We start from the raw sequence: 12,479 nt of genomic DNA on the forward strand, positions 1-12,479 counted from the left end.
TTTTTATGTGTTTGTTCACTGAGATGGGATGGGAAAACGTGGGATGTTGATTCTCAAAACCAAGGATGTGGGGTCATGCTGAAATGATGAAGAGAAATTTGTGAGAAAAAATATCAAGACTTTCTCTCACTATCTCCCTGCGTCTATAGCAGTCAAGTCTCCGACAACATTTCCGATGATATCCGGCCAAGATAAGACCAGATCCACGACCACCGAATAAAGGCGATTATCTTCACGTTTTTGGCATCATCGATCTCCTCATGCCATTGGGAAGACATGGTCGCTCATCAGCTACAAGCCATTGTTTCCAGCGGTATAGAGGTAGATGTTTTACAGATCTACTCTTTTGCTTGTAAATCTAACATGTTTATGTCTTTTTCTGAGTTCAAACGTTCCCATTAAAATGCGTCAAGGTGTTTATGCCTTTTTCTAGGTTCAAACCTTCCCGTTAAAACGTGTCAAGGTAAGAGTTTTCTTCCCTCGGATCTATTTTCCCATGAGATATGTTTCTCTTTCCTTAGATGTTAAAACAGGTCCTAATTATTCTTTCTACATTTTTTATTTTTATATGTTTTCTCATTGGGGTGAAGATAGGAGGCAGTGAGAACAACTCCACATCTTGCTTCTCCCTTGTATCCTTTGCAACTTTGAAGGTGATAAACCCTTCCTACATGCTCCTACCTTTTGATTTATCTAAAGTATTGATTTATAAATATATTATTATTTGTTAATTTTTTTCTTGGTTTTCATCTTTTACTAAAATAGAAAAATGTTGATCACAATGAAGGAAGGGTTAGAATCCATCATATGGATGGTCGAACCATACTAGATTGTTGGGCCAAATTTCAAAAATTTTTTAATCCTTTTGGTGGAAGTTCACGCCCAAATCAGTCCTAAAACCAACCTCAACTGAAAATGGCGCATTGTATCCCTGAAGTCAGTTCAACAATGTAGTTTTTAGCAAAACTGCAATCCAACTGCTTGGATTGAACTAGGGAGGTGAGTACGGAATTTTTCTGAATTGTTCTTGCAAAAATCAGAAGAAAACTAATCTCTATCAGTCCCAAATAAGCTAAGGTCAAACTAGAAAAAAACTGGGAGACAAAAGGGAAAGAGGACCAAAAACTACAAAAATATAAAGTTGTCTTGGATTGGTCCGCCCCCTCATCTTTTATAATCTCTTATGGAGTTATCTCCTAATCTAATTAGGAGATAATTCAAATCTTATAAGATTAGGTGCTCCATACCCAGATTCGCCCCATGTCACATGACAACTTAAGTTGTTATGTGACAGTATAATTAATCAAATTAATTATGGGCTTTAGGCCCATCAGCTATAAAGCTCACGACACAACGGTGTTCGCATGGCCATCTTAGGCCTAATTTGTATGGCATAGGACCACACAATGACCTCACATAAGTCCACATGGGTTTGGCCCAGCCATTGTGAAAAGGCCTGGCCGAATTCACTATTAAACGCAATGAACCACTAAACACATCACCATGGGCTCAAAATGGGCCCAACATTTACACATAAATAATCCTTGAATTCAGTCATCCTATGAAAACTCAAGGGTAATAGACTTAAGTAAGATAAAACCCATAAGCTAATCATCCCTTAATGGTCTCTTACACTTAACCTCTCGGTCCATAATGATCAAACACTGCCCAACAAGGAATGACCTCTCCCCTGCCTACAAGGTGCAATGTCACACTCTCTGCTCGGATGGATCCCATGAATTAAAACATTTTGCAAATATTTTTCATAAAACATAACATATATCATATAAATATATTTTGCAAAACCAAATCTCATACACAGTTGAAATCCACTACTGACAATTTAGGTTTCTATTAGAGAGAGTGTAAGCCCTACCATTCACCTTGTCCGACAAAGGGATCGATCCTATCACTATGATCACCCGCTCAGATGAATTCTCACACTGCCCCAACATACCTAGGTTTTGAACCTTAATGGATCTTACTAATTGGCATATCAAAGAAAGTTCAATCTGACACCTAGTGCAGTACCATAATCAAGTCTAGGGGTTATGTATAACTTTCCAGTTTTACCCATCAATCTCCAAGGTCCAGGGCATAATTGAAAAATGGTCTGGGTTCAGTGTTTCAACCAAACACGCACTATGTATGCTTTGGTTCTAACCCTAGTAGGTGAGACAAGTTGCCCTAACTTCTTTGATAGCACATCAGTGTTAGCCTTGGCAAGATAAACTCCCCAATTCTATCCAACGGTTGAGAACATTCTAAACTAACATGAGTCTCATAAGTATCCAGTTTAAAGGGTAGTTTAATAGAAACATACCAATATCAACATAAAACAATAATGTACTTTTGTTCATTTACAATAAATGTATTTGTACATCTATTTGATTGAATCTAAGGGCATACACTATCTAACAACTCCCACTTGCACTTAGGTTCAATAGGGTACAAGCCTCAGTAAATGGGTCTGCCACGTGTTTTTCAAACAATTTGTGTCTATGGCTTAGTCAATGGGTCTGCCACATTCTCCACTGATGCTACCTTCTGAATCTGGATGTCCCCTCTACCAACAATCTCTCTCATAAATCCAGTGTTGTCATACAACAATGGCATGGGTGATATGGTAGGATTCCAAATTATAGGACGAATTTCTTCATCCATACTATTTATTAGGTAGCCTCAGTTAAGACAATGTGCTTGGCCTCAGTCATGGACTATTTTTCTTACTACATATTTAACAATTGTCTCATTTTAGAAGGAAACCGCATCTACGATACCATCGGAATCAATGGCGTTCAGAACAAGGGTGACCAAATATTGCTAGTGCCCTAAAACGACAACAAAAAACAAAGAAAAACTGAGCATAAAAATATGCCTAAACCAATGGGTGTTGTCCCAAAAGAATCATTGCCAGAAACAACAATGAAAATGGCTGAATATCTGTCAAAAGGGGATAAAACATTGGATTGAGAGAAAAAATATCAAATCGAAAATACAAAAAAGAGGGCTTCAATGAATCCATATCACAAGTAGAATGTTGTTCTCATCTTACCTTTAACAGTTAGGCCAAAGAAGTGATCAACGTTCTAACCAGGAGGATGTGGAAGCTTGTATTGTGGAAGAAAGACAAGACACTTATGACAGGTTACGATATATTTTCTCATTCATTTCCTTTCTCATGGGGGTTGCACCATTTTAGCGCGACCCCACATTCCATGTTTTGGGAGGTCCCAGGTCCCATGATTTCTCAGTCTGTTTCATAAAACAAACAAACGAAAATAAGTATCTAATGGGAATATTCCCATTTTCTCATCCTAGTTGCAGCAAACAAACAGGCCATTAGAATATTTTCATTGGTGTAGAAGGTTTCTAATGATTGGCCTCTAGGATACAACAACTCACAACATTGGTGCACTAACAGCCCAAAACAACGAACCAATGTATTACAGATGCCCAAAACCCAACAACAGAGAAAACCAATATTGTAGAGAGGAAGAAATCGAAGAATAGTAAGAGCAAGAGCGAGATACCAAGTTACAATTACCTTGGCAATTGAAATACTTATTGCCAAAACAAAACGTTTCCCACTAATCTTGGGAGTTCTCGCACAACTAGGAGAGTGTGGCGGTTACAAAAAAGAAATGTTAGAAAATGGATTCTTAATTAAAAATGTTAACACCTTAAAAAATAAATAATAAAAATAAGAATAACAAGAGTCTAGCCCAACTTGGCTCAGCCCAATGTGTGTGTGTGTGATGATCGAAGTGCACTCTCTTTATAAGCCCTATAAGATATAAACCAAGTGCATAAAACAATAGATAAACCTAGGAGTCCTCTTCTTAATCTTGTAGGATTCAAGACACTCCATTAATAGATAAAACAAAAAGAAAATAGAAATGAAGATACATTTTAATTTATATCACACAAAATTTAAGAAAAAATACTAGCAATCCCCCACATGATTCAAATTAAAACAATACGGACTGGGTATACATCGAGAAGAAAAAAGAACTAGTGGTGATATCTTGTGAACTTGAAGTACACTTAGTTCATATAAGGCATGTGATACTAATATTTGGTGAAACTAAGCCTTGAACCAAATGTTAGGCAGTTGTATGCCCTTAGCTCCAATCAGAATGATGTACATTATGAATTTATAGTAAATGAATAAAGTACATATTTGATTCATGTTCCTGTGGTGTATTTTTGTGTAATACCCTTAAACTGGACATTTATGAGACCCGTGTTAGTTTAGAATGTTCACAGCCGTTGGATAAGTCTAGGGAGATTTATCCTGCCAATGCTGACATTGGTGTGCTGCCAAATATTGGGGTGGCCTGTCTCAGCCGCTAGGGTGGCCTGTCTCAGCCGCTAGGGTGGCCTGTCTCAGCCGCTAGGGTGAGACCCAAGGCACATGCAATGTAAGATTAATTGAACCTTTGAACCGGATCAGATTTCCTGTATTGCCCTGGACCTTGGAGATTGATGGGCAAAACTGGAAAGTTACACTTGACCCCTAGACTCGATTATGATACTGCACAAGGTGTTGAATTGGGCTGTCTTTGATATGCCAATCTGTGAGATCCTTAGCGGGGGTCAAAACCTGGGTATGTTGGGACAGTCTAAGAATTCATCTGAGTGGGTGATCATAGTAACAGGATCAGCCCCTTTGTCGGACAAAGGTAATGATCGAGGATGCACTCTCTGATGGAAACCAAGACTGCCGGCAGCCAATTTCAATTGTTGAGATTTGTTTTGCAAAATATATTTATATACAGGTATACATATATATATTATGGTTTCCAAACGTTTGCAAAAAGGTTTTAATTCCCGGGATCAATGTGAGCAGAGAGTGCAACACTATTCCTTGCAACTGAGGGAGAGGTCCTCTCTTATCGGGCAGTGTTTGATCATTATGGGCTGAGAGATTAAGTGTAAGACCATTGTAGGTAATACCTAATGGGATAACCTTGCATCTACCCACAGTCCCTGGGTGTTACAAGGTGGCTTAGCTTAGGGACCACTTAGGGTAAGTGTTGGGCCCATAGAGCCCATGTGATGGGTTTTAGGGGGTGCACTGTCCATAACAGTGTATTCGGCCAGGCCTTGTAACAAAGGCTGGGCTGAACCCATATGGCTGATGTGTAGATCAATATTTGGGTCCCACGCCATACAAGGAAGCCCAACTGGGCAGCAGTTTGGAAGGCTAAGTGAGCACATAACCTAATTGGGCCTAAAGCCCATTTCGAACTGGGCTGATTTGATCAGTGAAATGAGGGGCGAATTCTGAGATTAGATTAGCATATAGGATAGGGTCTTACCCTATCCACTCAGAGAGTCCAAATCTGAATATAGATTCAAATCTGGAAACATCCTAATGGGATTAGGAGAGGGCTGATCTAATTTGCAGATAAGATAAGGGTTTACCCTTATCACTTAGGAGCTGTTATGTTTATAAAAGGAGGAGGGGGCGACAGCCTTTAGAAGATATTCATATTCACATTCTCTTCAAAGTTGAAATCACAGAAGAAAGAAATCAGCACCTCTGCGAAAATTCTTTCTTGCCGCCTCCTTCCTGCCACCGCCATAACTGCCAGTTCGATCTCCTCTTGTCAGTAGGAGTGATCAAGATTGGATCTTGATATTAGTCCTTTGTGAAAGGGCTGATTGGAAGTAATGCTCACGTGCCGTCCAACTGATTCTTGCGAAGGATCTGGTTCTTTTGAAGAACGCTGCTGATTCTGCTCCATCCTGCACTGTGCCATCTTCTGTGGGAGCAGTCTTTGGTTCCTTCCTTGGGCGTGAACACCTCCATTGGGAGATACTATTTCTCCGTATCAGGTATATCCCTCTCCTACTGCTTTTGTTCAGATATGGTTCAGTTCTTAGTTCAAGATTGATCCTTGAAAAATATGATTTTTCTAAAATAGGGAATACGATTCTTAGTAGGATGGAGAGAACTTTTTGAAATTCGCCCATTCTATTCCGCAAGATTCAGGCGTCCATACGATGGATATCTCATCCCTTCACCAAGTTCTTTGACCATAATCTAGATGCACTTACAAAACACATTTCAACCTCTATAACAATTGGTTCTAACGATTTGGTACATTTCGGCCATGCACCCTTACCTATATTTTCATAAGAGCTTTAAAAAAAACAATGTTTGTATTCCCACAGGAGGTAGCCCTACCTCCACACTCATATAAGTGAGCTCATTAAGAGTAAAATACCCAACCTCCTTACGTTGCAGTTAGCACTAACTATACTATAGGAATGAGCACTATCAAAATGTATTGTAATAGTGCTTCACCAACTTAGAATGATTATCACCCATTGAACTTACTTCGTGGGATCTCCAACCATAGAGGTCGGGTTGCCCACTACTCGTTTAACTTATAGGCTTTAAACCCATCTCCCTCGATGTATCTAAGACTAACTTTTTAATCAACCCCTTAATCAAAGGTTCTACTAAATTTTTTCCTGGCCTAACAAATTCAAGTCCCACCACACCATCACCTAGTATTCTTTTACTATGTTGTGTCTTCGCCAAATATGTCAGCTCTTCCCATTGTAGCTATTATTTTTTGCTCTTGCAATTGTTGCTTGGTTGTTACAATACAAAGAAATAGAAGGGACTGGTTTTGTCAACAAAGACAAGTCGGTCAATAAATTATGTATGAAGCCACTAGGCCTCCACACCACTTATTCTAAAGCAATGAACTCAAATTCCATTATTGACTATGCAATACAAATTTGTTTGGTGGACTTCCATGATATGGCTCTATCGCCTAAGTTAAATATATTCCCACTAATGGATTTGGTTTCATCTGAATCTAAGATCCAATTTTCATTACAATGACATTCTTACACAGTTGGATATCTATTAAAATGTAGTCCTAGGTCTATACTCTATAGTACCTTTTAACTACCTCAAAATTCTAATTAAAGCATTCCAATGTTGATATCCAAGATTATGAATGTAGATTTCTATTTAACTTGTCAACAATAAATGCAATATCCAGACATATACAGTATCAATTATTCTGGCACACTCACGTTGATAAATAGAACCGTCATTATTTTTCTTAAATTTAACACTAGGATCATAAAGTGTTCTCATAGGCACACAATCAGATTGATTACATTTCTCTAACATTTTCTTTCATTATAATGAGATTGTGTCAATACCAAACCATCAGAAGTTATTTTTATTCTTAGGATTACATTTGCTTTTCCCATATCTTTCATGTCATAGTTAGATGAGAGTAATTTCTTTGTGTTCTTAATCACTTGTAACTCCATACTCAAAATTAAGATGTCATCTATATATAAGTATATTATAATTCCTATTTTTTCATTGAATTTGATATATATACAACTATCTACCTCACTTACTACAAACTCATTAATTATTAGAACAATGTTGAATTTTTCATTCCACTATTTATGAGTTTGTTAAGTTCATATAATGACTTAATTAGTTTGCAAATTTTATGTTCTTGCCCTAGAGGTCTAAATCCTTTGTGTTGATCTATATTTATTTCTTCTTGTAACCCACATTAAGGAAATTGGTTTTTACATCCATGTAATATATGAATAATTTATATATAAAAGCTAAGATAATTAAGACCCTAATAGTTGTTATTTTAGTTACTTGAGAGTAAGTGTCAAAATATTCTACACATTCTTTTTGTTTATACCCATTTGCTATTAACATTTCCTTGAACTTGTCTATGGTTTCATTGGGTTTTAGTTTTTTCCTAAACACTCACACACAATAAAAAATTTTAATTCCTAGAGTGAAGTCTACAAATTCCCAAGTATGGTTAGCCATAATTTACTCTATCTCACTATCAATAGCTTATCTCCAAAATGATGAATCTATAGATGTTATAGCTTCTTGATAAATTTTAGGATCATCCTCTACTAAATAAGTAACAAAATCATCTCCTAAGTTTATTACTTTTTTAGGCCTCTTGCTCCTTTTAAGTTTATGTTCATCACCCTTCTCATTTGTCTTATTAGTTTTCTCACTAGTTTAGCCAATTTCTCTTTTTCTTTCTATAGTTTTTAGTTTTCATTGGAAACACATTCTCAAAAAATCATGCATATCTAGATTCAACTATAATGTTTAGTTTTAGTGTATTATTTTCTGTTGATAAAACTAAGAACCTATATACTGCATAATGTCAACATAATAAAAAAATAATTACTAGTTTTCAATCCTACTTTCCTCTCTTAGGATTAGGAAGATCTACTTTAGCTAGACACCCCAAACTTTCAAATATTTTAGATTAGGTGTTTGTCCTTTTCAGAATTCAAAAGGTGTTTTTTTTTGGAGGGAACTCTATCTAGTATATGATAAGCAAATAGAATAGCTTCCCTTCACATGTTAGAAAGTAGTCTAAACTTATAAGCATTGCATTTAACATTTCCTACCTTTATATGATATTATTCTCTTTATTTTCTAGTTTAATTTATTTTCAACTTTTGTTTTGTATTTAATGAATGTTTTCATTGCTTCATTTTTGTTCTATACAAATAGACTCTAGTATACCTAGTGTAGTCATCTAAAAGGTAATGTAATAATGGTTTCCTCTGCTACTCATTGTGTTTCTAAATCACCTAAATCAGTATGGATTAATTCCAATAATTTAAATTCCCTTTCAACTGATTTGAAAGGTTTTTTATAATGTTTTGTTTCCACACAAGTTTCAAAATTTTCAAAGTTAGTATTTACCAAATTGGATATTAATCCAAGTTTCTCCATTCTTTTAATAAAAAAAATATTTACATTTCCTAATCTACCATGCCATAATCAATAGATTCAACAATATAAGTAAAAGAACTTCTAGCTTTCGTTGATTCACTAACAACATTCAAAATAAAGAGTGCATTATAATTATAGCCTTTCCAACAAAGTCCCCATTATGAGACAAATTAACTTACCAAACTCAAAAACAAGCTTAAGACCAACTTTATTAAGTAAAGAACTAGAAATTAAGTTTCTCCTAAAATATAGGACATGCAGGACATCATTTAGTTGAAGTATTTTCTCATGCATCACTTTTCCCCTTCCAACAACAATAGAAGTTTTGGAGTTAACCATAAATATTGCTTCTCCTTCATTTGTACATTCATAAGACGAAAAGAATGCTGCTATTACAACATATATGTTGGTAGCCACTGTGTCCACCACCAACTCACATGGTTCATCAATGTGCATCCCTTCTTCCAAAAGTTTGTGCATCATGCCCTTCATCCATTACGTATTTTTCATCAACCACCTTAAAGTCCAAAAAATTCACAACAACATACTTCTTTACGCTTATATCTTCAATGGTATATTTCTTTTTCAAAGCAAACCAAATTCCCCTTGATGTCTTGTCAGTACAGTTAATGTCAAATAAAGAGTAAGACAACGAATTCAAAATCTAACCTAAAATTTTGAATCTAACGATATCAAGTTACCCAAATCCACCATTGTTTCCTCCTCTGTTGTAAGACCTAAAGCCATAATCAATCCTGTCACTCGGTTTGGAATGTCACATAAAAAATCTGGAAACACAAGTACATAAAGCCCAACATTCCAAATCCAACAATACCTAGATTGTAAAAATTCAACACCGTTTTCCCCTTCATCTTAGGACCCGAAACTATAACCAATTCCAATTGTCCAATCAAGATCATTTTGATCATGAACCATATACCAAGTCAAGTCAAAAATCCAGAAGAACAAGTATGTAGATCCCAAATTTTGAATTCGACGACACCAAGATTACCAAATTTAATACCGTTTACTCCATCTTAAGATCCAAAATTAAAACCGATTCCAATCGTCCGATTAGGATCATTCTGATCCTGAACCTTATCTTACATCAAGTCAGAAATCCATCAATACAGGCACGTAAAGCCCAAAATTCCAAGTCCGACGATACCAAGATACAATGCCATTTACCCCCTTATCTTAAAACCCAAAGCCGGAATCGATTATGATTGTCCAATCATGATCATTTTGATGCTGAACCTTATTTCACATCAAGTCAGAAATCTAAAAAATAGATACGTAAAGTTTGAAATATTGAATTTGACAATACCAATATCACCCAAATCCAATACCATTTACCCACCCATCCTAAGACCAAAATCTTAAACCATTTTCAACCAATCATAACACCCAAAATATCACCCCACAATAATGTTAGAAGCATAATTTTTGTTATCTTTCAAATTAAGAGATGTATTCCCTTTGGTGTGGGGCACTTAATTTGATTGACTATAGACAAATAAAGGATCGTTACTTTATCATTAGTTACTTTGACAACCTACTTATATTTTGACTCAAATTCCATTTATTCGATTTAGTTACTCATTTTCACAACTTCATTTGTTTAGTCGTAGAACTTCATATTACATTTTGGTTTCATTATTCTATTTTGATTATTCATTAGTCATTCATTTGTTCAGCCATTAGTTTTAGTCTCTTAGCCATTTCATGTTGGAGAGAGATTCAAAATTTCAAGAATCTCATCTCTCTCTCCTTTGTTTGGTTTTGTTTTTTCTCTCTTTCCCTCCTAGTGCATGTAGGAGACTCTTGTCCCACATTGGTTCAAAAAAGAGTTGGCTTTGAGTATATTACTAGGATTGCTCTCCCTATGGGTCCAATATCTCTACATGAATGTGAGGGGGGGTTGGGGTGCTTTTCACACATGTGCATCGAGCCAAGTCGGGCCAAGATGGGACAAGGCGAGGGCACGTGTGCATGTATATGCGTGCTACATTGAATCATTTTGTCTTTGACTGATTTAGCAAAGGTTGGAATACCTGAACCTAAAAGAAAGAAATTGAGACCAAAAACATGTGACTGTGTGTTCATTGGATATACGCAACACAGTGTAGCTTATCAGTTCCTTGTATTGAAACTATTGATAATGTTGTAGAGTACAACATAATAATTTAGTCCCGAAATATAGAATTCTTTAAGAAAATTTTCTATGGAACCTCCCCAAGTTCATTACATAAACTAAGAACAAGAGTTAAATGCTCAAAGAATTAGTACTTCACTTAGTCAAGGAAACATCGATTTTAGTAATCAAAACCAGACTTAAGCAGAAGTAAAAGACAAAAGAAAGAAACAAACTTAGGTAATGGAATGTTCATATTTTTTGTAGACAAAGACCCAGTAACCTATCGGGAAGTTGTAATTGTTAGACAGTGTATGCCCTTAGCTCCAATCAAATTGATGTGCATATACATTTATTGTAAATGAAGAAAAGTGCATTATTGTTCCATGTTGATATTTGTATGTTTCTGTGAAATTACCCCTTAAACTAGACATTTATAAGATTGGTGTTAGTTTAAAAGTTCTCAGCCATTGAATAGACTTGGGGAGTTTATCCTGCCAAGGCTAACACTAATGTGCTACCAAATAAGTTGGGGTATCTTGTCTCAGTTGTTACGGTTAGACCCAAAGCACATGCAATTTGTGTTTGGTTGAAACACTAAATTCGGACCATTTTCCAATTATGCCCTTGACCTTGGAGATTGATGGGAAAAATTGAAAAGTTACACATAACCCCTAAACTTGATTATGGTACTGCCAATCAATGAGATCCATTGAAGGTCAAAACCTGGGCATGTTGGGGTAGTTTGAGAATTCATCTCAGTGTAGGGAGATCCATCATATGGATGGCCAAAACTTGTAGGGAGGTTAGGCGAAATTTCAAAAATTTTCTTTCTCTCTAAAGGGATGAGAGATCCATCATATGGATGGCAAAACCTTGTAGGAAGGTTGGGCAAAATTTCAAAAATTTTCTCTCCCCTCATCAGGGAATCACATTCCCTGTTTTAAAAAATCTGCATTTTCAATGATCAATCTTGAACCCTAAATCGAACCAGATCTAAAACCAGGAGCAGGAGAGAGATATACCTGATACGGAGAAACAATATCTCCCAACGAAGGTGTTCATGCCCAAAGAAAGACTCCAAAGACCGCTCCCACTGAATATGACACATTGAATGTCGGAGCAGAATCAGCAGTGTTCATCCAACGAACCGAACCCTTTACAAGAATTCGCTGGAGGCTGTGAGCACAACTTCAGATCAGCCTTTCTCCAAAGGCTGATATCAAGATCCAATCTTGATCATTCCTGCTTAAAAGAGGAGATCGAACTGGCAGTGTGGCAGCGGCGGCAGGAAGGAGGCGACAGATAGAAAATAGCACAGTGATGCTATGTTCTCTCTTCTGTAACTCTTGCTCTGAGAGTGAGGATGTGATCTTCTAAGAGGCTGTTGCCCCCTCCTCCTTTTATAACCTTAAAGGGATCAGCTCCTAATCCCATTAGGAGTTGCTGATCCAAATCATATTTGGATCTTAGTTCCCTTTAAGTGATAAGGATAGACCCTTATCTTATCTGCAGATTAGATCAGCCCTCTCCTAATCTCATTAGGAGGTTTCCAAATCTGAATTTGTA

This window comes from Nelumbo nucifera, chromosome 8 (assembly GCF_055504915.1).
Source record: "Nelumbo nucifera cultivar China Antique chromosome 8, China Antique-T2T, whole genome shotgun sequence".
Taxonomy (NCBI): Eukaryota; Viridiplantae; Streptophyta; class Magnoliopsida; order Proteales; family Nelumbonaceae; genus Nelumbo; species Nelumbo nucifera.